This window comes from Loxodonta africana, chromosome 9, assembly GCF_030014295.1.
Source record: "Loxodonta africana isolate mLoxAfr1 chromosome 9, mLoxAfr1.hap2, whole genome shotgun sequence".
NCBI classification, from domain to species: domain Eukaryota; kingdom Metazoa; phylum Chordata; class Mammalia; order Proboscidea; family Elephantidae; genus Loxodonta; species Loxodonta africana.
In genome coordinates this window covers 83944465-83969846 of record NC_087350.1, presented here as the reverse complement: position 1 = coordinate 83969846, position 25382 = coordinate 83944465, and the positions used below count along the sequence as shown (strand labels likewise).

The 25382-nt window shown below is 38.2% G+C and overlaps 1 protein-coding gene and 1 non-coding gene across 2 annotated transcripts in view; one reads left to right on the top strand and one right to left on the bottom strand.

Moving 5' to 3' along the window:
* Positions 1-25382, top strand: part of UBE2R2 (ubiquitin conjugating enzyme E2 R2) — a 141430-nt gene that overhangs the window by 5086 nt on the left and 110962 nt on the right. The window lies entirely within an intron of this gene.
* Positions 17725-17829, bottom strand: LOC111749910 (U6 spliceosomal RNA). The gene has a single exon (XR_002785082.1). It is a non-coding gene; the product is annotated as a U6 spliceosomal RNA (small nuclear RNA).

Genomic DNA, 25382 nt, shown 5'->3' with positions numbered 1-25382 from the left:
CTTTTAGGTTGTAAGGGAAGTATTACGACATTGATAACCTTAAAGCTTTTATGAATGATCTTTGTAAAAATTTTGTGTGTATACTTTAAAATACAGAAATGTGAGGTGTAGGTATTATTGACAGAGTAATTAAAGGCAAAGTTACTGAAGTTTTAAAGCCAGTTAGAGCATTTGTCAGCGTAACCACTGTCCATCATGATAAAATGTTCTGTTCCATCTTTTCAACTTAATATTAGTGATCCTAGTCTAACTTTCCAGAAGAACCTGTTTGGTGACAGATGAGGCGAAGGAGGACATCCAGCAAATTGGTCCACCTCTGCTAATTTAATGTCGTTAGTTGCCGGTTGAGTCAGCTCCGACTCAAGGCAACCCCTTGTGCAACAGAACAAAACCTTGCCCAATCCTGCACCATCTTCATGATCATTGGTATGCCAGGGCCTGTTGTTGCAGCCACTGTGTATTTTGAGTGCCTTCTAACCTAGGAGCTCATCTTCCAACACTGTATTGGACAATACTCTGTTGTGATCCATGGGGTATTCGTTGGGTGATTTCAGAAGTAGATCATCAGCCCTTTCATCCTAGTCTGTTTTCGTCTGCAAAGTCTGCTGAAACCTGTGCACTGTGGATGACCCTGCTGGTATTTGAAATACCGGTGGCACAGCTTCCACCATCATAGCAACATGGAGGCTATCACAGTATTGCAAACTGACAGATAGGTGGTGCCTGCTTATTTAGTTCTGGAAAAATAATAGTGAGGAAGAGTTGCAAACTTAGGGCTCAGAACTGTAGAATTCCATCTTGCTGAAAGATCGTATTAAAAAAGTTTGTTTTAAGTTCCTGAACTTTTTCTTGTATTGCTTCACATACAACTGCATAGATGAGTAAGATTGAGCCACTTTGTGTTCTGTCATCACAGAACTAATTTATTTCAATTTTATTGAGCAAGAAATTGTTATTTAGAGTTTATGCTTATACACTTCTAAATTAGTTGATTCTGAAGTGGATAGAGTAGTGTAGATAGTGTAATTGAAGAGGTAATTTTAGTTTAGATTGCCAAGGTTTGGTATTACTTAAATGTTTTTCCATATGAGAATTGGTAAAACTCAGATTTTGGAATATATGTTTAAGATGAAAAGTGAACTGTCTGCTTTGAACATCTTTTCTTGATTTGTTTTAGTAACGAAAAAAGTGTTTCGATTATAATAATACAAATGATGAATTGCCGATGTGAAATTATTGGCAAGGTAAGTAGAGGTAGCACTTAAAATACGCTAAAACTTTGAGTGCCATATCTATTGCAGTTAAACACTACTACCCTTAGTACATAAGGAGCCCTGGTGGCACGGTGGTTAAGCACTTGACTGCTAACCAAAAGTTTGGAGGTTTGAACCCACTAGCTGCTCCACAGGAGAAAAGACCTGGTGATTTGCTTTCGTAAAGATTATAGCTTTGAAACCCTATGGGGCAGTTCTTCTCTGTCCTGTGGGGTTGCTATGAGTTGGAATCGACTCTGCACCAATGGGTAGGATTGAGTTGAGCATCCTTAATACAGTAATAATAGGTATAAGTAGCTAACATTTATTGAGTGCTTACTATGTACCAAGTACTTTACGTAGAATATCTCATATGATTCTCCTGTGAGTCTAGTAATGTCATAGTCTATTACTGTCATTTTATGCATAAGGAAACTGAATCACATAGAGCTCATTTAACTTGTCCAGAGGTCCTCACCGAGAAATTTGTAACACTAGACATCTTGATTCTAATGCCAGTGCTATTCTGTTACTGAGACTTTTGACTATGTAAGATGATATTTGAAAGTGTAAAAGTAGAGCTTTAAGAAATGAAAAGTATGGAGCATTTTTTTTCAGTGATTTTTATTGTGCTTAAGTGAAAGTTTACAAATCAAGTCAGTCTCTCACGTGTAAACTTATATACACCTTACTACATAGTCCCAATTACTCTCCCTTTAATGAGACAGCCTGCTCCCTCCTTCTAGTCTCTCTTTCTGTGACCATTTTGCCAGCTTCTGAGCCCCTCTACCTACCCATCTCCCCTCCAGACAGGAGATGCCAGCATAGCCTCAAGTGTCCATCTGATGCAAGTAGCTCACTCCTCATCAGCATCTCTCTCCAACCCATTGTCCAGTCCAATCCATGTCTGACGAGTTGGCTTCGGGAATGGTTCCTGTCGTGGGACTATAGAAGGTTTGGGGAACCATGACTGCCGGGGTCCTTCTAGTCTCAGTCAGACCATTAAGTCTGGTCTTTTTATGAGAATTTGGGGTCTGCATCCCACTATTCTCCTGCTCCCTCTGGGGTTTTCTGTTGTGTTCCCTGTCAGGGCAGTCATCGCTTGTAGCTGGGCATCATCTAGTTTTTCTGGTCTCAGGATGATGTAGTCTCTAGTTCATGGAGCCCTTTCTGTCTCTTGGGGTCGTAATTACCTTGTGTCCTTCGTGTTCTTCATTCCCCTTTGATCCAGGTGGGTCGAGACTCATTGATGCCCCTTGGATGGCTGCTTGCTAGCGTTTAAGACCCCAGACGCCACACTTCAAAGTGGAATGCAGAATGTTTTCTTAATGTATTATTTTGCCAGTTGACTTAGATGTCCCCTGAAACCATGGTCCCCAAACCCCTGCCCCTGCTTCGCTGACCTTCAAAGCTTTCAGTTTATTCAGGAAACTTCTTTGCTTTTGGTTTAGTCCAGTTGTGCTGACCTCCCCTGTATTGAATGTTGTCTTTCCCTTCACGTAAAGTAGTTCTTATCTACTGTCTAATTAGTAAATACCCCTCTCCCACCCTCCCTCCCTCCCTCCTGTCGTAACCACAAAAGAATGTGTTGTTCTCAGTTTAAACTATTTCTCAAGATCTTATAATAGTGGTCTTATACAATATTTGTCCTTTTGCAACTGACTAATTTCACTCAGCATAACACCTTCCAGGTTCCTCCATGTTATAAAATATTTCACAGATTCATCACCGTTCTTTATCAATGTGTAGTATTCCATTGTGTGAATATACCATAGTTTATTTATCCATTCATCTGTTCTTGGGCACCTTGGTTGCTTCCAGCTTTTTGCTGTTGTAAACAGAGCTGCAGTAAACATGGGTGTGCATATATTTGTGTAAAGGCTCTTATTTCTCTAGGATATATGCCAAGGAGTGGGATTGCTGGGTTGTATGGTAGTTCTATTTCTAGCTTTTCAAGGAAACGCCAAATACATTTCCAAAGTGGTCGTTGTACCATTTTACATTCCCACCAGCAGTGTAGAAGTGTTCCAATCTCTCCACAGCCTCTCCAGCATTTATTATTTTGTGTTTTTTGGATTAACGCCAGCCTTGTTGGAGTGAGATGGAATTTCATTGTAGTTTTAATTGGCATTTCTCTAATGGCTGATGATCGAGAGCGTTTCCTCATGTATCTGTTAGCCGCCTGAATGTTTTCTGTAGTGAAGTGCCTGTTCATATCCTTTGCCCAATTTTTAATTGGGTTGTTTGTCTTTTGTGGTTGAGTTTTAGCAGAATCATTGTAGATTTTAGAGATCAGGTGCTGGTTGGAGATGTCGTAGCTGAAAATTTTTCCCCAGTCTGTAGGTGGTTTTATTACTCTTTTGGTGGAGTCTTTAGATGAGCATAGGTGTTTGATTTTTAGGAGCTCACAGTTATCTGGTTTCTCTTCGTCATTTTTAGTAATGTTTTGTATTCTGTTTATGCCTTGTATTAGGGCTTATGGAGCATTTTTTTTAAGGCACTGTTTTAAATTTTACTTAAATTTAAGGGTCACAGGGTAATTATCTCCTCCAGATTGTGAGGAGAGACTGTTACGATGACTTTAATTTATATTTCTTAGATCCATTGGAAAAATTCGATTTATTTATTTATTTATTTGTCTGTAGCTTTGGACTATTTGAATTAGAGAATGAAGAGTCGTAGTGCTGTGTCAGTCCATCTCATTTTGGGTCTTCTTTTCTGTTGCCTTCTATTAAGCATGATTCCCTTCTCTAGCAATTGGTCCCCCTGATGATGTGTTCAGAGTAAGTGAGATGAAGAATGAGGGAAAAAAAGCACATGATCATCTCAGTTGATGCAGAAAAGGCATTTGAGAAAGTAACCACCATCCTTTCATGATTGAAACTCTTAAGCTATGAATAGAAGGGAAATTCTTGGTAAAGGCCATGTATGACAAATCCACAGCTAACATCATACTCAAGGATGAAAGACTTCCTATAAGGTTAAAGATGAGGCAGAGATGCCCGCTTTCACCCAGCTCTGCTGGATGGGCTAGCCAGAGCAGTTAGGCAAGAAAGAAAAGACGTGTTATGGATTGAATTGTATCCCCTAAAAATAGCGTTGTAAATCCTAACCTCTGTGCCTGTGGTTATAATCTCATTTGGAAATGGGTTGTCTTTGTTATGTTAATGAGGCAGAATTAATATAGGGTGTATTTTGAGTCAGTCTCTTTTGAAATATAAAAGAGATTAAACAAGTAAGCAGAAGAGAAATGGGGTAAGACAGATGCCAAGACACATGGAGGTCTCCAAGGAACCAGGCAACAGAAGCTGAAGAGACAAGGACCTTCTGCCAGTGCTGACAGAGAAAACCTTCCCCTAGTGCCGGTGCTCTGAATTTGGTCTTAGAGCCTCCTAAACAGTGAGAAAATAAATTTCTGTTTGTTAGAGCCATCTACTTGTGGTATTTCTGCTATAGCAGCACTAGATAACTAAGACAGCATCCAAAATAAAGAGGAAGAAGTAAAATTATCTCTAAATGCAGATGACATGATCTAGAAAACCCTGGGGTACACACACACATACAAAACTTCATAGAGCTAAATAAACAAATTCGGTGAAGTAAGATACAAAAATCACCACAAAAAGATCAGTTGGATTTCTATACATTAGCAATAAACAATCTAAAAAGGAAATTAAGCAATTCCGTTAACAATAGCATCAAAAAGAGTAAAATGCTTAGGAGTAAATGTAACTAAGGATATGTAACACTTGTACACCAAAAACTAAGACATTGTTGAGAGAAAAACTAAATAAATGGAAAAACATACCTTGTTCATGAATTGGAAGGCATAATGTAATTAAGATTACCACCCAAAGATAAATAGGTATCCCCCACTTTTCAAAAGTTTGCTTTACTTTTATGAAAGACGTACGTTAGTGTGTGTTTTTGCTAACCAAAAGAAGTCCAAACAAGATTTTCACCTTTACCAAAAAAGGCAAAAAGTGGAAGTAGTGTTCAGTGCTTGTTCTGCAGTGAGTCGTTGAAGGCAGTGCACACCTGAGCAGCAAGCATGGTGTCTCCAAGCTCCTTCCCCAGGAATTACACTCAGCATCAAGCTGTCATAGCTTGGAACTATGTCTGTGAGCATCTGTGCCTTATCTCCATTTCTTTTGTGCATCTATTAGCAAGATGTGTCTTTAAGGTATCAGAAAAGCCTAAGAGAGCTTGTGAGAGTTTTTATGTGTTATTTAGTGTGATTTATTAGGTTATTTTTTGGGTCTGGGAATGCTCAAAAATTTTTCCCACTTAAATGAGTGGTGATTGCTTCTTTGCTGTATGCCATTCTGGCTTATGAAGGGTTTCATAGGAACGGTCTGTTGTTGGATAGCAGGGGAAACCTGTATACAGATTCAGTGCAATCCGTATCAAAATCCCAGCAACTTTTGTTTTTTATCCTCTAGAAATATTAAAACCCATCATAAAATTTATGTAGAAGTTCAAGGCACCTGAAATAGCTAAAACAACCTTGAAAAAGAATGCAAGTTGGAGGACTCACACTTCCTAATTTCAAAACTTACTAGAAAGCTACAGTAACCAAAATAGTGTGGCATACACATAGACATCCAGATCAATGAAATAGAATTAAGAGCCCAGAAACAAACCCTCACCTTTATGGTCAACTGATTTTTGACTAATGTGCCAAGACGATTCAGTGGGAAAAGAACAGCCTCTTCAGCAAACATTATTGGGAAAACTGGATATCCATGTGCAAAAGAATGAAGTTGGACCCTGTTTTAGTTATCTAGTGCTGCTATAACACAAATATCGCAAGTGGATGGCTTCAACAAACAAGTTTATTCTCTTGCAGCCTAGTAGGCTACGAGTCTGAATTCAGAGCGCCAGCTCCAAAGGAAGGCTTTCTATCTCTGGGTTCTGAAGGAAGGTCCTTGTCAATCTTCCCTTGGTCTAGGAGCTTCTCAGCACAGGGACCCCAGGTCGAAAGGACACGCTGTTCTCCTGGCTCTTGTTTCTTGGTGGTATGAGGTGCTCCTGTCTCTCTGCTTGCTTCTCTCTTTTATATCTCAAAAGAGATAGACTTTAGATACAACCTGATCTTGTAGGTTCAGTCCTGCCTTATTAACATAACTGCCACTAATCTCACCTCATTAACATCATAGAGGTAGGATTTACAACCCAGGAAGATCATCAGATGACAAAATGGTAGACAGTGACACAATATTAGAAATCATGGACTAGCCAGGTTGACACATTTTGGGGGGGAACACAATTCAATCCATAACAGACCCTTACCTGTAAAACAGTTAAAATGGATCAAAGGCCTAATTTTAAGAGCTAAAACTATTAGACTCTTAGCGGAAGACATAGGGGCAAATCTTTATGACCTTGGATTTGGCATTGGTGTTTTAGATATGACACCAAAGCACACAAAGAAGAGAAGAAAATAGATAAATTGAACTTCAGGAAGTAGAGAGTTATTGCTTAAGGGTTATTGAGTTTCTTTTTGGATTGATGAAGAAGTTTAGGAAGTAGATAGTGGTGATGGTTGCACAACATTGAAAATGTAATGTCACTGAATTGTACACATAGAAATGGTTAAAATGGCAAGTTTTATTATATATATTTTACCACCATTAATTTTTTAAAAAGTTACAGGGAATTTTACTTCATACATCTTTAAAATGTTTTTCCTTTTTAAAAGTAGAATATTTTACTAAGGTTGAGAAGGGAGAGTGTTGACATGTCATGGGATTGCTAGCCAGTGTCATAAAACAATATGTGTACTGTTTAATGAGAAGCTAGTTTGTTCTGTAAATCTTCATCTAAAGTACAATTAAAAAAAAGGTAGAATATTTTAGATTTAGAAATAGATTAATATTATGAGCATTTATATAACCACCATCCAGCTTATGAAACAAACATTACAAATACAATTTGGTTATATGTTTAGGATAATTCCTAGAAGTGGAATTTATAGGTCAAATATGTTCACATCTAAAAATATTTATTACACAAATTTAATAAAATTTTCACAAAAACTAGATTGAAGCAAGTTCCTGAAAGATTTAGATTTTCTTTTCTTTCCTGAGTTACATTTAAGGTCTGAATCATATAGGCATCTTAGTTTAATTTCCTGTTACATAAAAATTAGAGGCAGCCACTCTGTGATCTCAGATCAGTTACTTAACATTACATTGAGCTCAGAGTCTCAGTTTCTTCATCTGTAAAATGTGGCCAGTAATACTTACCTTGTAGTTTTATTATAAGGGTTGGAGATAATTTATGTTAAGCAAACTGCCTGGACTATAGAAGGAGTCATTTACTGTTACAGCCATCACAAAGCTATCGGTATTTCCATCTGACCGTGTAACCATTTAGAGGCCCTGGTGGTGTAGTGGTTAAAGTGTTTGGCTGCTAACCAGAAGGTCAGCAGTTCAAACCACCAGCTACTCCTTGGGAGAAAGATGTGGCAGTCTGCTTCTGTAAAGATTACAACCTTGGAAACTCTATGGAGCAGTTCTGCTGTCTCCTGTAGAGTCACCATGAGTTAGATCAACTCCACGGCAGTGAGTAGTAGTAGTGTGTCTAACCATTCAGTTGGATTCAATTTGTGAGAACAAGATAAGGTGAGAAATGGATACTTACAAGCCCTCCCAGCCAGCCCCAGACATAAAATAGGCTGATGGGATTTAAAAAAAAAAAAAAAATGAGAGGCAGGTGAAAAGGTTAAGGAAGGCAGATTTCATTTCATCATAAATAAGGATTGCTTTCTATAAGGATTAAAGTGCTTTCCATAAGGATTAAAGTGTTTTGGGAAGTGCTAATTTTTTGCCCGTGGGGATAGTTGAAAGCATGTTGGGTGATACTTAGGACAGTGTTCTAACGGCATTAAGCATCTGATAAGTGATTAAACTACTTCAGAATTATGTTGGAAATGTTTAAAAATACAGATTTCTGGTCTCTACCTCATACTTTATGCATCAGAATCTTCTGGCATAGGACGTAGCTATCCGGCAGGAATCTTCACGTGGTTCTGGTGTGAAACATGGTGCCTAATCCTGAGATTTATTACGATTCTGTTTTGCTATATTTTATAAATAGAATGCCTTTATGTTCCAAAGATAACTCTAAGTTCTTTATTAGCCTTAAAAGGTACTTTTAATATTTATTGTTGTATTTGTCTGGCTTCTCTCCACCGAATACCATCTCCCTTCCCTATCCTATCATGAAACTCACATCTGTGAGATGAAAATTTTCCAAATGTATGTGGATAGGCTTTTCTTTAAACTTTGGATTTTTTATGTTAATACTTGCATAATTTTCTTTGAAGGATTTTTATGTTTTGTACGTTTTTAATAAGTAGTTAACAAGGCACTTACTTTACAGGATTTCCAGTATCTTTCGGAGCCAGTAATAATTTTCCTTAGTAAACGAGAGCATGAGTAGAAAGTAGTAAGTTCAATATTTTAGTTTCTTAGATAGTGGTTTACCATTTAGAGAAGCATTTGGGACCTAAAGTCACCAGTATGTTCTTTTTCATATATAATTAAATCTGTCAACATTGTTAGTTGCTATCAAGTTGGCTTTAACTCATGGCGACCCTGTGTACAATGGAATGAAATGTTGCCCAGTCCTGTGCTATCTTCATGATTGTTGCTATGCTTGAGTCTGTTATTGCAGTCACTGTGTATTTTGAGTGCCTTCCAAAACTATCTCGGACAATATTCTGTTGTGATCCATAGGGTTTTCATTGGCTGATTTTCGGAAGTAGATTGTTAGGCCTTCCTTCCTTGTCTGAGCCTGAAAGCATTGCTGAAACCTGTCCACCATGGGTGACCCTGCTGGTAATTGTATACCAGTGGCATAGCTTCCTAGCACCACAGTTAATGACAAACTGACAGAAGGGTGGTGGCTATCAATATCAGCTTCAGAATGTGGAGAAGAACATTTAGTTTGACATTTGTTTGTTGTTTTTGTTCTATTTACACTTTCATTTATTCAACAAATATTTAGTGAATACTTACTGTGTGTCAGCACTGTTGTCGATGCTGAGGATACAGTAAACAAAGCAGACAAAAATCTCTACTCTCATGGAGTTTACATTCTAGTGGGGAGGTTGACAGTGAACAAGTATATGACTTCTTAGAAAGTGATAAGTCTTAAGGAGAAAAAAGTGAAGCAAGGGAAGTAGGATCTGAAGTAGGGATGAGGATATTTAAAAAAAAATTTTTTTTGACATTTTTAGGTAGCCCTGAAGAAAGGTGACTTTTGAATAAAATTATAAGGAAGGGATGGAGCTAACTCTGAGGATCCAGGGAAGAACATCTTCCATATTGGAGAGCTAAAAAGTAATGTTGTTTTTTATTGTACACCTTACTGTGTTTATCAGATGGAAGCCAGTGTATAAATGTTACTTAAAACTACAGGTTTCGCCTGATATCCAAAAGTAGAGTGTTTTACGAAATTTTCCTTAAGCTGAAATGGCGTATGCAAGAAGAAATTACCATTAATATATATGAGAAATTTTTTTGAGTGTTCCCAGACTCAAAAAATAACCATACCTAGTAACACACAAAACTTTAAATAACACTAACATATAGTAAAAGCAGGAATGATATGGTAAATACGCAGCTTATGTGTAAAGTAGAAATAATGTATGTATAGTGTAGTTTCACAGACACAGTTCAAAGCTATGGCAGCTTGAAGCTGAAATTCTGAGTGTAGTTTCTTGGGGAAGGAGCTTGGTGATGCTTTAACTGTTCAGGGTGCATGCTGCCTCTAACGGCTGGCTGCAAAACAAATGCTGAACGCTATTTCTGCTTTTCGTTTGTAATAAGTGAAAATCCTCTTCAGCTTTTTTTCGGTTATCGAAAACAGGTACTAATGTAAGTCTTTTGTAAAAGCAAAGTGGCATAGAGAGAACTTTTGAAAAGTGGGGGATACCTGTATTTATATTTATTTCACATTAGAGGTTAAAGAGAGTAGGCATTCTGTATTTCATGATACTTTGAATTTTATTGCACTAAGCCACATTCTTCCTTAAAGTTAATTAACAGGGATGAAATGTAATATAGTGGATAAAAATATGGGCTCCACAGTCAGACAACTAGGTTCTGTAATCTGTAATCCTGGCTCTGTAAGTGTGATCTTGGGGATATTATTTAACCCTTGTATGCCTGTTTCCTCTTTGAAATGGGGCAAAATGTAACATCTACATTGTTATGGATGCTGTGAGAATAATATGTGTTCCTACATGTAAAGCACTTAGAATGTGCCTGATAGGTAAAAAGCACTCCATAAGTGTTGGTTGCTGTTAGTGTTAGCAACTCTGTTTTGAGTGATACTTTTAATTTTGTAAGAAATACGTTACAAGTTATAAACAGCACGGAAAAAAAAAAAACGAAACCCAGTGCCGTCGAGTCGATTCCGACTTATAGCGACCTTATAGGACAGGGTAGAACTCCCTCATAGAGTTTCCAAGGAGTGCCTGGCGCATTCGAACTGCCAGCCCTTTGGTTAGCAGCTGTAGCACTTAACCACTACGCCACCAGGGTTTCCATAAACAGCACAGAATGATACTAAATGAAAAATATTACATGCCTGCCACCGTACCCACTCATCATATCTCTGGTCTCGTCTCCCAGCGCTTTTCACCAGTTTCAGTGTTTACTTTTCTAGTGGTCACTATCATAATTCTAAGTATGTTTATATGTTTATTTACTTATTTTTGTACTTTAAAAGGTATCTGGTTTTCTGCCATGGAAGATGATCATGTAAAATGCCATTTACCTCTCTGCTGCATATCCCCCAGTTTTCTAAGAGTTACTTTTTTAGCTTTAATCTTAAACCTTCAATTTCTTGTTCCAATGAGTTAAAAAAAATTTTTTTTTAAATCAAGGTTATACATGTCCCTAGCTTAAAGGATTAGATGGTTCTCTGTGAAGTTATTATGTAAAATAGCAGTTCCCCAAGTCCCTCCTCCTATTTCCACTATCTCCCCAGTAAACAACTTTTGAGTCAACATTTGCCTCCTTGTTAATAGTATGTCTATTGCGACTTTTTGTTTTTTTTAACTTTGTTCATTATCTATGATTATCCACCACAGAAGGTAAAGTTTTATCTCTCTTTCCCTCCACACCCATATCTGTCCCTCCAAAAATCAAAACCCATTGCCATCCTGTCGATTCTGACTCATAGTGACCAGGGACAGGGTTGAACTGCCCCATCGGGTTTCTAAGGCTGTCAGTCTTTACGGAAGCAGACTGCCACATCTTTCTCTCTCGGAGTGGCTGGTGGGTTCGAGCCACTGACCTTTTCGTAGCAGCTGTCTTAGTTATCTAGGGCTGCTGTAATAGAAATACCACAAGTGCGTGGCTTTAACAGAGAGAAATTTATTCTCTCACAATCTAGGAGGCTAGACGTCCAAATTCAGGGTGCCAGCTCCAGGGGAATGCTTCCTCTCTCTGTTGGCTCTAGACGAAGGTCCTTGTCATTAGTCTTCCCCTGGTCTTGGAGCTTCACCTTGCAGGAAACCCGAGTTGAAAGGATGCGCTCTGCTTCTGGTGCTGTTTTCTTGATGGTATGAGGTCCCTGTGTCTCTCTGCTTGTTTCTCTCTTTTATATCTCAGAAGAGATTGGCTTGAGATGTGATCTAATCATGTAGATCTCATCAGCATAAACTGCCAATAATTCATCTCATAGTGATAGTATTTACCGCCCATAGGAAAATCACATCAGATGACAAAATGGTGGACAGCCACAGTACTGGGGCTCATGGCCTAGCCAAGCTGTTACACACGTTTGGGGAACACAATTCAGTCCATGACAGCAGCTGAGAACTTTAACCACTGCACCACCAGGGCTCCTTCTCTATCACACAGACACACACATGCATATATATTCCTTCAGTTTTACAATGTTAGATCATAATGTAAATATTTGCTTCTTATTAAGATGTAGTAAAATAGCTTTTTCTTTCTCATGTAAATATCTTGTTTACCCTGTAGTTAATTATCTTTTGTTTTCTTTCTTAGTTTTCCATATACTTATCACTAATTCTTGGACCACTTATTGTTAATTCTGCCCAAGAATTAGTGATTTCTGCCAGTTGTCTAAATCTTCTCTCTAGATGTTTTCATTCATCAGGCATTGTATGAATTTTATATTAATTAGGAAATCTCTCTGGAAGCTTTCCCTTTATATTTGTAATAACAGCTTTAACTTTATCGAGATATAGTTCACATACCATCCAATTCACCTATTTAAAGTAGTTTGTGCTTTTTAGTATATTTACAGAGTAGTGTAACCATCATCACAATCAATCTTAGGATATTTTCGTCACTGCCCTTCCCCGCTCCAGGAAAACCCCGCACCGTGTAGTAGATACTCTCCATTTCCCCCAACCTCCCCAGCCCTGGATAATTGCCGGCCTACTTTTGTCTGTCTAGATTTGCCTATTTTGGACCTTTCATGTAAATGGAATCATACAATATGTGGTCTTTTGTATCTGGATTCTTTCACTTAGCATGTTTTCAAAGTTCATTAATGTTATAGCATGTATCAGTACTTCATTTTTATTGCTGAATAATATTCGGTTGTATGGATATACCACATTTTGTTTATCTATTCCTTAGTTGATGGACAGCATCCTGACCTCCACCTACTAGGTGTCTCCTCCCCTCCAGCCAGTTGTGACAACCAAAAATGTCCCCTGGGGAACAAAATCTTCCTCCCTGTATTTGAGAACCACTGCCCTAGATATTTCAGTCTGCATCCTTAATTTATTACAGTGTAACTTAAGCATTGCTGTAGCGTCAGAATAAAAAAACAAAAAACACCGTAGCTGTCAAGTCGATTCTGACTCATGGTGATCCCATGTATTTCATGTAGAACTGTGATCCATAGGAATTTGAATGGCTGTAATCTTATGGAAGTAGATCTCCAGACCTTTTCTTCATGGAGGCTCCTAAATGACTTGATCTACTCCTAGTAAACAAATATCCACAAATTTTTATTGACAAAATTCAGAATATAATATATATATATATATTTTTTGTAGTACAGATCTAATGAGAAGAATGGAATTATTTTGGGGGTAACATTTCACTGAATTGAGTTCAGAGTTAGTGTTTCTTTATCCAAATTCATCTGTTAATGCTGATCTCTAATGAAATTTTGTGTATTTCATCTTTGAAAAATCTCTTCACAAAGATGAATACTGCCATATACACATATCAGTCCATAAGCATTTGTTTTTAATTGGGAATGTCATTGCTTAGAATAGAATTCATTATAGAATTCTATTAGATTCTTCTCTTGATATTTGCCTTTTAGTGTGTCACTACAGTGCAGATTAATCATTTCCAATTGAAGGTGGATGCTCCTCAATTAAATGGATTTTAAGATGTGTAAATTTCCTTTGTGCATGGGTCAGGGTCCAAAACCGCTGCCAGAATTGTAGCTAGAGTTCACAAAATGATCTGTCGCAAATTTTTGCGAGAATGGAGATCTTCCTTGTTTGTGTGTGTGTGTGTGTGTGTGTGTGTGTGTGTGGTAAAATTCATATAACAAAACATTTCAACGTTTTTTGCATGTACAATTTAGAAACATTAATTATGTTTATCATTGTGCAACCATCATCATTATCTGTTTCGAAATTTTTCAGTCATTGTTAATAGAAACTCGGTGCCTCATAAACATGACTCCCCTTTTCCCTCTCCCTCCTGCCCCTAAAAAAAAGCCCCTAGTAACCGTTAATAAGGTTTGGAGACATCCGTTCATGTTTTAACTTTTGACAGCATAGGAAGTGTATAAAGCAGTTTGAAATTTCTTATGATTCAGACAGCATTAAAAAAACAAACCAGTTGCAGTTGAGTTGATTTTAACTCATGTGGACCCATGTATTTCAGAGTAGAACTGCTCTCCATAGAGTTTTCAGTGGTCGTGATCTTTTGGAAGGAGATCACCGGGCCTTTTTTCCTTGAGGTGACTCTTGGTGGATTCGATCTGCCAAACTTTTGGTTGGTTAATAGCTGAATGACTAACTGTTTTGCCACCCAGGGACTCCCAAACAGGATTAGTTGTCATCAAAATGACTTTGTTGAGTGTATGTTTCACGTAAAAGCACTGTTTTGCCTTGTATTTTTATTTTAAATCCTTTAAGAAACATTAGCAAATTTGCAGCAAAAGCTAATTCCCAAAGCCATTCAATGTTTGATAATAGTGGTAGAGGGTGATTCTTCTCCTTAAGAAGAACTTCAGTCTTGGCCCTGAGTTCAAGTTCGAAAACTTGCAGTAGAACATTACCAGAGCCAAACCATTAAACTGTTGTGTGGTAGGGCAAGTCAGGATATTCAGCTTCTGTTTTGAGCTGATGATGGTTAAATCAATAAGAACAAATGAAGTTCACCTTTTGGCACTACTGGGTCAATAAAAATGAGCCCTGGTGGCACAGTGTTTAAAGCACTTGGCTGCTAACCAAAAGGTTGGTGGTTTGAACCCACCAGCCAGTCTGAGGGACAAAGATGTGGCAGCCTGCTTCCGTAAAGATGTACAGCCTTGGAAGCCTTATGGGGCAGTTCTACTCAATGAGTTAGAATCGCCTCAGTGGCAGTTGGTGGGTTTTGGTGGGTCGGTAACACATGATAGATTCAGATATTTTCCATAAAGTACCTGCTGATGAATAAAACAGTGACCAGCCACAGGCTTTAAACACCTTATATTTTTACAAGTTTTGTTAATTTCTCCAACTAAGCCTTTATTTCTTCCATACATATTTTTGCCACTATCAGTTGTAAAGTTTTTTTTTTTTTGCTTGTTTGTTTTTAGCAGATTCCACTTCACGTTGTACTAAATTAGTGTTTTCTGAATGTTGAAAATACTCTTGCTTGTAGTTGTTCTACACAGACTATTTATAGAGGCTAATTCTTCAGTCACTTCAAACTCCCCATTGACTGCTCAGATAAACAAGAACTGAGCAGTATCAGTAACATCTGTTGACTCATCAAGAGCGAAGGAAACCACTTGAAATCATTTGCTTTGTTTTTTAATTGACTGTTGATGTTGCTCTTGTATCCCCAACTCTCTGAACAACTCTTCTCACCAAAAGCTGATAGTCTTAAATAAGTTTATGTTCTCTGGACACGATTTCTTCGACTGCTGTAATCAAATGCAATTCAATTAAGTCACCATCTGTAAATAGCTTTCCTTGCTTGACTAACAAATGGATCACTCAGTAGACTAGTTTGGTTGCAGTCTCATTTTCATTTTTTTATTTTATGAAGAAATTTTATTGTAATGAGATACTCAATTTTAAATTTTTTAGTTTTTCTGACCATTGCTTACCTGTGAATTGAGAACTGTTGTGATGAGACTTCAATTTGGTAATGTCTGTGTATACCATATTTTAGCATAACTAATAGTGTCTTTACATAATGAAAGCAATACTTTACCATCTAATTTGATAACAAAATAAGCCACACTCCACTGTGCCTTAGTGCTCAAAATGCTGTTGAATGTAACTACATCACAGCAATTTGTAGTGCATCCGACAGGAACATGAAGCCATAAGAGCACCACAGAGGCTCTCTGTTACAACTCAGCTCTGCTACTGTATGGTGAAAACAGCCAAAGACAATTCAGAAACAAATGATTGTGGCTGCATTCCAGCAGAACTCTTACTATGAACATTGAAATTTGAATTTCACATAATCTTTATGTGTTCCAGATACAGTTCTTTTGTATTTAACTATATATTTACCCTTTCCAAGAGGCCCTGGTGGTGCAGTGGTTAAGTGCTCTGCTGCTAACCAAAAGGTTGATGGTTCAGACCCAGAACCTACCAGCCATTCTGCGGGAGAAAGATGTGGCAGTCTGCTTCAGTAAAGATTCAAATCAAAACCAAACTCGTCATCGAGTCGATTTTGACTCAAAATGACTCTGTAGGACAGAGTAGAATTGCTCCATAGGGTTTCCAAGGAGTGGCTGGTGGATTAGAACTGCTGACCTTTTGGTTAGCAAACAGGCTTTTAACCACTGTGCCACCAGGGCTTCTCTGTAAAGATTACAGCTTTGGAAACTCTGTGGGGCATTTCTGCTCTGTCCTGTAGGATTGCCATGAGGCGGAATTGACTCGATGGCAATGTGTTCGGTTTTAAACTTCTTAAATCTAAGGATAGATATCGTGCATGAGTTTTGGGAAATTCTTGTCCATTTATTGCTTGCCTCATTCTTTCTTCTTTACATTTGCATACATATTAGACCTTTTGGCTATGTCCCACCTTTTTCTCACACTCTTTTTCTGTTGTCTTTTCCTTCTTCTGTGCTTCAGTTTCTATATTTTCTATTAATCTGAATTTGAGTTCATTAATGCTGTTTTATGCCTTTTTTAGTCTGCTCTTAAATTTATTCAATGAATTCTTGATTCCAGATACTATATTTCAGGTTTGGATTTTTAAAACAGATTTACAATGATCTGTTAAAATGCATTTTTAAAGTTTACTTTATTCATCTTTTCCTCTATTTTCTTTTATGACACTAATAGTCATTTTAAAGTCCTTGTCCGCTACCTCCAGTGTATGGTCATCTGTGGATTTTTTTTAATTTATTTTTTTCTTCTTAATTATCATTGTTCTGCCTCTTTGCATACCAGTTTTTTTTTAACGTATGCCGACATTGTATACGAAAGAACCGTGGAGGCTCATGATACCTTCCTATGTTAGGTTAATAGGACGTGGGGCTGTTCACCTTAAACTAGCCAAGGATATATTTAGATTGGTGCTGGGTTGCAGTTTTAGTAAGACCCAGTGCACCTTTGGTTGTCCTTGTTCTTCTGGTGTGCCTCTCCTGGGCTTTTGAGTGAGAGGCAGGTCTCTGTCTCCTCAGCTTGGAAAGACTACGGGAGAATGAATTCTATCCTTCAGAGGTTTTGAATTTAGCTTCCCACACCATGCGACTGTAAAATCTGAAGGGAAATTATGTTTTTGTGTCAATGCCCTAGAGTTAGCAAATTTGGGGAAAACTGGTCAAGTGTTTAAGCACTTTTGGTTTGTAGTCTTTCGTTCCAGCCCTTTGTGACTAGCAAAACCTGTGCGGGTTTATCTTTACTTTAATAGAGTCCCTCTGCCTGTGCCCAATCGGATTTCTCAACCTACACTCAAAATTGGCAGATGCCCCCCATAAAAGAAAATGGCCATCAGTTTCTGGCTCACCAAAGAAAGGTTCTTTTCTTTCTGAAATTATCGTTCAAATACTTCTTGTTTTTTTTGTAAGTTCTCCAAAGTCTTTAAATTGATTTTTGCAGTTCTTCTCTCCCGTCCCGTCCCCCCCCCCCCGCCCCGCCCAGTTAATTGCAGTCGGAGCATTAGTTTCCTATGACCTACTACATCCTACTTGGAAGTAAAACTCTCTTCTACTTAATATATGAGTGGGTGACCAAAAAGTTGAAGAAGTCCTGAATACGTGGATGGGGGTTGACAGTTTTTAATTTCTTACGAATTTGTGTGTCATCTTTCTGCACGGACCGTGCTAATCTTACCTGTATCCTTCCAATTTTAATATGTGTGCTGCTGAAGCTAACTTTTGACTTTTTTGTCGGATGAACTGGCTGGTCTTTTGCAAATGGAACCCCCAAGTGTCACTATCTTTAGGCCTTTCTCTTAGACATGTGAGTTTCTCCACTGAAGACTCTTAGTTTTCTGCCTGGAGGGTAAGGAACTACCTCCTAGCATTCTGAGAGCCACCTCGGGAAAGAGGACTAAAGATGTCAAAATTTAAAGTGTTAACTTTTACCTAATACTCCCTGTATGCGGCATGGCATTCCTGCCCTCAACTGAGCCTGACGTTCCCCAACTCAGAGAGTTACCTTCTCCAGAGAATAAAGCTTCAGGCTTTTGGCTTGGGCACCAGCTGCATAAAGTGAAGGAGGAGATAGATCTGAGGCTCTAGTTGTTCGTAAATAAACTTTCAGCCAGTTTTCCTTCTCTTAGCTTTCCTTTCCCTCCGCTTTAGAGGTACCTGATACCTTCAGTTCCCAAGTTTTGGGGGGGATTGTGTGTGTAAATTATTTTGGTTCTCTGCTTTTTCTACTGCCAGTTTAGGATTTGACTTTGTCAGGTCAGTTCTGGTAATGTCTCTTTCCCATCTGCTTTCCACTTTCTAAAATTTAATTGCTGTTGTCTTTTTTCTCATTGCCCTTGTCCTTGTGGGTCCTTTGTCCCAGTATCCTTGTGTCTTTGTCCTTAAACAAAACAAAACAAAACTCTGTGTTGTAAATTTTATTGGGTCTTTGAGAGTGAGCAAAAAATAAATATGTTCAATCTGGAATATTAAAAAGGAAAATATAGTATAAAACCTTAAGGTATAAGGTCTGTAGAGTAAAAAGTTAGTTTTTTTATAATTTATTTTATGTTTTTCAGGATATATACAGCAAAACATATACCAATTCATCAGTTTCTACATGTACAATTCAGTGGCATTGATAATATTCTATGAATTATGCAATCATTCTCACTCTCCTTTTCTGAGGTGTTCCTCGTCCATTCAGATAAACTCAGTACCTGAAAAAAAGTTAGTTGTAATAATTTATTTTTTTCTCTACTTATTTGAAATGTTACCTTTGTCATAATTCAAGTTTTCCTGTTTATTTCGGTCTATTTCTATAGTTTGTTCCGTTAAACTATCTATCTAGTTTTATTTGTTTTGGCTTATACTATATTTTAATATCTGTTAGGGCTATTTTCCCCTCAATGCTTTTGTCTTTCCCCAAGAAATTTCCCAAATACTCTTCCTTATTTTTTTGTGTGAAACTTTGAATCAACTTAGCTTGTCACACCTCCCTCCCAGATCTTTTTGGTATTTTCTTGTCATCGCATCACATTTACAAATTTGGAGAGACTTGACATCTTGACAGTGTTGTCTTTTTACGGCTGTCGTTTTATTCGGAACTTCTTTTGTGTCTCTTCCAAACATTTATTTTTATTTTTATTTTTTTTTGATAGTACACTCAGATGATTCAAAAATAAAAAATACACGTTATTAGGCAATTTAACTGAATGTCCCATGACCCATGAACCTTAAACCTCCATATCAAGAACCAAATCCCATGAGGTATTTGCTTGTACATAAGCAGCTACTTTTTCTTTGGTCACTGTAGCAAATATATCTATTACACGACTTTTGCCAGTTCAACTTTTTTAAATTAATTTTTATTGTGCTTTAAGTGAAAGTTTACGAATCAAGTCAGACTCTCATATAAAAATTTATGCACACCTTGCTATACACTCCTGGTTGCTCTCCCCCTAATGAGACAGCACACTCCTTCCTTCCACTCTCTATTTTCATGTCCATTTGGGCAGCTTCTGGCCCCGTCTACCCTCTCATCTCTCCTCCAGACAGGAGATGCCAACACAGTCTCATGTGTCTGCTTGATCCAAGAAGCCAGTTCTTCACCAGTAACATTTTCCATCTCATATTCCAGTCCAATCCCTGTCTGAAGAGTTGGCCCCGGGAATGGTTCCTGTTTTGGACTAACAGAAGGTCTGGGGACCATGACCTCTGAGGTCCTTCTAGTCCCAGTCTGACCACTAAGTCTGGTCTTTTTACGAAAATTTGGGGTCTGCATTCCACTGCTCTCCTGCTCCCTCAGGGGTTCTCTGTTGGGTTCCCTGTCAGGGCAGTCATTGGTTGTGGCCGGGCACCATCTAGTTCTTCTGGTCTCAGGCTGATGTAGTCTCTGGTTTATGTGGTCCTTTCTGTCTCTTAGGCTCATACTTACCTTGTGTCTTTGGTGTTCTTCATTCTTCTTGCTTCAGGTGGATTGAGACCAATTGATGCATTTTAGATGGCTGCTTGCTAGCATTTAAGACCCCAGATGTGACTCTCCAAAGTGCGATGTAAAATGTTTTCTTAATAGATTTTATTATGCCAGTTGACTTAGATGTCCCCTGAAGCCATGATCCCCCAAACCCCTGCCCCTGCTGTGCTGGCCTTTGAAGCGTTCAGTTTATTCAGGAAACTTCTTTGCTTTTGGTTTAGTCCAGTTGTGCCAACCTCTCCTGTGTTGCGTGTTGTCTTTCGTTTCACCTAAAATAAAACTTACTAATTAGTGGAAACCCTTCTCCATCCCTCCCTCCCTCCTGCCCCGTCCCTCCTCTCATAACCATCAAAAAATATTTTCTTCTCTGTTTAAACTATTTTTCTAGTTCTTATAATAGTGATCTCATACAATATTTGCCCTTTTTGCAACTGACTAATTTCTCTCAGCATAATGTCTTCCAGATTTCTCTGTGTTATGAAATGTTTCATGGATTCATCATTGTTCTTTATTGATGGGTAGTATTCCGTTGTGTGAACATATCATTATTTATCCATTCATCCATTGATGGGCATCTTGGTTGCTTCCAACTCTTTGCTTTGTAAACAGTGCTGCACTGAACATGGGTGTGCATATATCTGTTTGTGTAAAGGCTCTTATTTCTCTAGGATATATTCCAAGGAGTGGGATTGCTGGATTGGATGGTAGTTCTATTTCCAATTTTTTAAGGGAGAGCCAAATTGATTTCCAAAGTGGTTGTACCATTTTACATTCCCACCAGCAGTGTATACGTGTTCCGGTCTCTCCACAACCTCTCAAACATGTATTATTTTGTGTTTTTTGGATTAATGCCGGCCTTGTTGGGCTAAGATGGAATCTCATTGTAGTTTTGATTTGCATTTCTCTAATGGGTTTTTTTTTTTTTTTTAAATGGGTAATAATCCTGAGCATTTCCTCCTGTATTTGTTAGCAACCTGAATGTCTTCTTTAATGAAGTGCCTGTTCATAGCCTTTGGCCATTTTTTAATTCGGTTATTTTTCTTTTTGTAGTTCAGTTTTTGCAGTATCATGTAGATTTTAGAGATCAGGAGCTGATTGGAAATGTCATAGCTAAAAACTTTTTCCCAGTCTGTAGGTAGCCTTTTCACTCTTTTGGTGAAGTCTTTGGATGAGCATAGGTATTTGATTTTTTTTTCTTTTTTTTGGTGGTTGGTTTTTAGGAGCTCCCAGTTATCTGGTTTCTCTTCTGCATTATTATTAATGTTGCATGTACCGTTTATGCCATGTATGAGGGCTCCTAGCATTGTCCCTATTTTTTCTTCCATGATCTTTATCGTTTTAGATTTTATATTTAGGTCTTTGATCCATTTTGAGTTGGTTTTTGTGCATGGTGTGAGGTATGGGTCCTGTTTCATTTTTTTGCAGGAGGATATCCAGTTTTGCCAGCACCATTTGTTAAAAAGACCGTCGTTTCCCCAATTAACTGACTTTGGGCCTTTGGGAAATATCAGCTGCTCATATGTGGATGGACTTATGTCTGGATTCTCAGTTCTGTTCCACTGGTCTATGTATCTGTTGTTGTACCAGTAGCAGGCTGTTTTGACTACTGTGGCAGTATAATAGGTTCTAAAATCAGGTACAGTGAGGTTTCCCACTTTGTTTTTCTTTTTCAGTAATGCTTTATTTATCCGGGGTCTCTTTCCCTTCGATATGAAGTTGGTGATTTGTTTCTCCATCTCATTAAAAAATGTTGTTGGAATTTGGATCAGAATTGTATTGTATCTATAGATGGCTTTTGGTAGAATAGAATTTTTTACAATGTTGAGTCTTCCTGTCCATGAGCAGGTATGTTTTTCCACTTATGTAGGTCTCTTGGTTTCTTGGAGTGGTGTCTTGTAGTTTTCTTTTACATCTCTGGTAAGATTTATTCCCCTAAGTATTTTATCTTCTTGGGGGGTATTGTAAATGGTATTGATTTGTTGATTTCCTCCTTGATGTTCTTTTTGTTGGTGTAGAGGAATCCAACTGATTTTTGTATGTTTAGCTTGTATCCTGGTACTCTGCTGAACTCTTCTGTTAGTTTCAGTAGTTTTCTTGAGGATTCTTGAGGGTTTACTGTGTATAAGATCATGTCTTCTGCAAATAGAGATACTTTTACTTCTTTCTTATGAATCTGAATGCCCTTTATTTCTTTACCTAGCCTAATTGCTCCGGCTAGGACCTCCAGCACCATGTTAAATAAGAGTGGTGATAAAGGGCATCCTTGTCTGGTTCCTGATCTCAAGGGGAATGCTTTCAGGCTCTCTCCATTTAGGATTATGTTGGCTTTGTATATTATATATTTAATACGTTGAGGAATTTTCCTTCTATTCTTATTTTACTGAGACTTTTTATCATGAATGGGTGTTGAACTTGGTCACATGCCTTTTCTGTATCAATTGATAAGACCATGTGGTTCTTTTGTTTTCTTTATATGATGGATTACGTTAATTGTTTTTCTAATGTTTAACCATCCCTGCACACCTGGTATGAATCCCACTTGGTCATGGTGAATTATTTTTTTGATGTGTTGTTGAATTCTTTTGGCTAGAATTTTGTTGAGGATTTTTGCATCTAGGTTCATGAGGGATATAGGTCTGTAATTTTCTATTTTTGTGCTGTCTTTACCTGGTTTTGGTATGAGGGATATGCTGTATTCATATAATGAGTTTGGGAGTATTCTGTCCTTTTCTGTGCTCTGAAACACCTTTAGCAGTAGTGGTGTTAACTCTTCTCTGAAAGTTTGGTAGAACTCTGCAGTGAAGCAGTCCAGGCCAGGGCTCTTTTTTGGGGGCGGGGGGAGACTTTTTTGATTACCTTTTCAATCTCTTCTTTTGTTATGGGTCTATTTAGTTGTTCTACCTTTGTTTGTGTTAGTTGAGGTAGGTAGTGTGTTTCTAGGAATTCATCCATTTCTTCTAGGTTTTCAAATTTGTGAGAGTACAATTTTTCATAGTAATCTGATATGATTCTTTTAATTTCAGTTGGGTCTGTTGTGATATCGCCCATCTCATCTCTTATTTGGGTCATTGCTCCTTGTCTTGTTTTTCTTTTGTCACTCTGGCCAGTGGTTTATCAATTTTGTTAATTTTTTCAGAGAACCAGCTTTTGGTCTTGTTAATTCTTTCAGTTGTATTCCTGTTCCCTAATTTGTTTAATTCTGCTCTAATTTTTATTATTTTCTTTCTTCCGGTGCCTGAGGGTTTGTTTTGTTGCTCTCTGTTTGTTCAGGTTGTAGGGGCAGTTCTTTGATTTTGGCCCTTTCTTCTTTTTGTATGTGTGCATTTATTGATATAAATTGACCTCTGAGCACTGCTTTAGCTGTGTCCCAAAGGTTCTGATAGGAAGTGTTTTCATTCTCATTGGATTTCTTTATTCCATCCTTAATGTCTTCTATAACCCAGTCTTTTTTGAGCAGGGTGTTTTTCAGTTTCCAAATGTTTGATTTCTTTCCCCTGGTTTTTCTGTTACTGATTTCTACTTTTATGGCCTTATGGTCAGAGAAGATGCTTTGTAATATATCGATACTTTGGATTCTGCAAAGGCTTTCGTTTTTTTATTAACTTTTATTAAGCTTCAAGTGAACATTTACAAATCCAATCAGTCTGTCACATAAAAGTTTACATACCTCTTACTCCATACTCCCACTTGCTCTCCCCTTATTGAGTCAGCCCTTTCAGTCTCTCCTTTCGTGACAATTTTGCCAGCTTCCGTCTCTCTCTATCCTCCTATCCCCCCTCCAGACAAGAGTTGCCATCACACTCTCAAGTGACCGCCCGATATAATTAGCTCACTCTTCATCAGCATCTCTCTCCCACCCGCTGACCAGTCCCTTTCGTGTCTGATGAGTTGTCTTCGGGGATGGTTCCTGTCCTGTGCCAACAGAAGGTCTGGGGAGCATGGCTGCCGGGATTCCTCTAGTCTTAGTCAGACCATTAAGTCTGGTCTTTTTATGAGAATTTGGGGTCTGCATCCCACTGATCTCCCGCTCCCTCAGGAGTTCTCTGTTGTGCTCCCTGTCAGGGCAGTCATCGATTGTGGCTGGGCACCAACTAGTTCTTCTGGTCTCAGGATGATGTAGGTCTCTGGTTCATGTGGCCCTTTCTGTCTCTTGGGCTCTTAGTTGTCGTGTGACCTTGGTGTTCTTCATTTTCCTTTGCTCCAGGTGGGTTGAGACCAATTGATGCATCTTAGATGGCCACTTGTTAGCATTTAAGACCCCAGACGCCACATTTCAAAGTGGGATGCAGAATATTTTCATACTAGAATTATTTTGCCAATTGACTTAGAAGTCCCCTCAAACCATGTTCCCCAGACCCCGGCCCCTGGTCTGCTGACCTTTGAAGCATTCGTTGTATCCCGAAAACTTCTTTGCTTTTGGTCCAGTCCAACTGAGCTGACCTTCCATGTATTGAATGTTGTCTTTCCCTTCACCCAAAGCAGTTCTTATCTACTGATTAATCAATAAAAAACCCTCTCCCTCCCTCCCTCCCCCCTTCGTAACCACAAAAGTATGTGTTCTTCTCAGTTTCTACTATTTCTCAAGCTCTTGTAATAGTGGTCTTATACAATACTTGTCCTTTTGCCTCTGACTCATTTCGCTCAGCATAATGCCTTCCAGGTTCCTCCATGTTATGAAATGTTTCACAGATTTGTCACTGTTGTTTATCGATGCGTAGTATTCCATTGTGTGAATATACCACAATTTATTTACCCATTCATCCGTTGAAGGACACCTTGGTTGCTTCCAGCTTTTTGCTATTGTAAACAGAGCTGCAATAAACATGGGTGCGCATATATCTGTTTGTGTGAAGGCTCTTGTATCTCTAGGATATATTCCGAGGAGTGGGATTTCTGGGTTGTATGGTAGTTCTATTTCTAACTGTTTAAGATAACGCCAGATAGATTTCCAAAGTGGTTGTACCATTCTACATTCCCACCAGCAGTGTATAAGAGTTCCAATCTCTCCGCAGCCTCTCCAACATTTATTATTTTGTGTTTTTTGGATTAATGCCAGCCTTGTTGGTGTGAGATGAAATCTCATCTTAGTTTTAATTTGCATTTCTCTAATGGCTTTTTTTTATGGCTAATGATCGAGAGCATTTTCTCGTGTATCTGTTGGCTGCCTGAATATCTTCTTTAGTGAAATGTGTGTTCATATCCTTTGCCCACTTCTTGACTGGGTTGTTTTTCTTTTTGTGGTTGAGTTTTGACAGAATCATGTAGATTTTAGAGATCAGGCACTGGTCTGAGATGTCATAGCTGAAAATCCTTTCCCA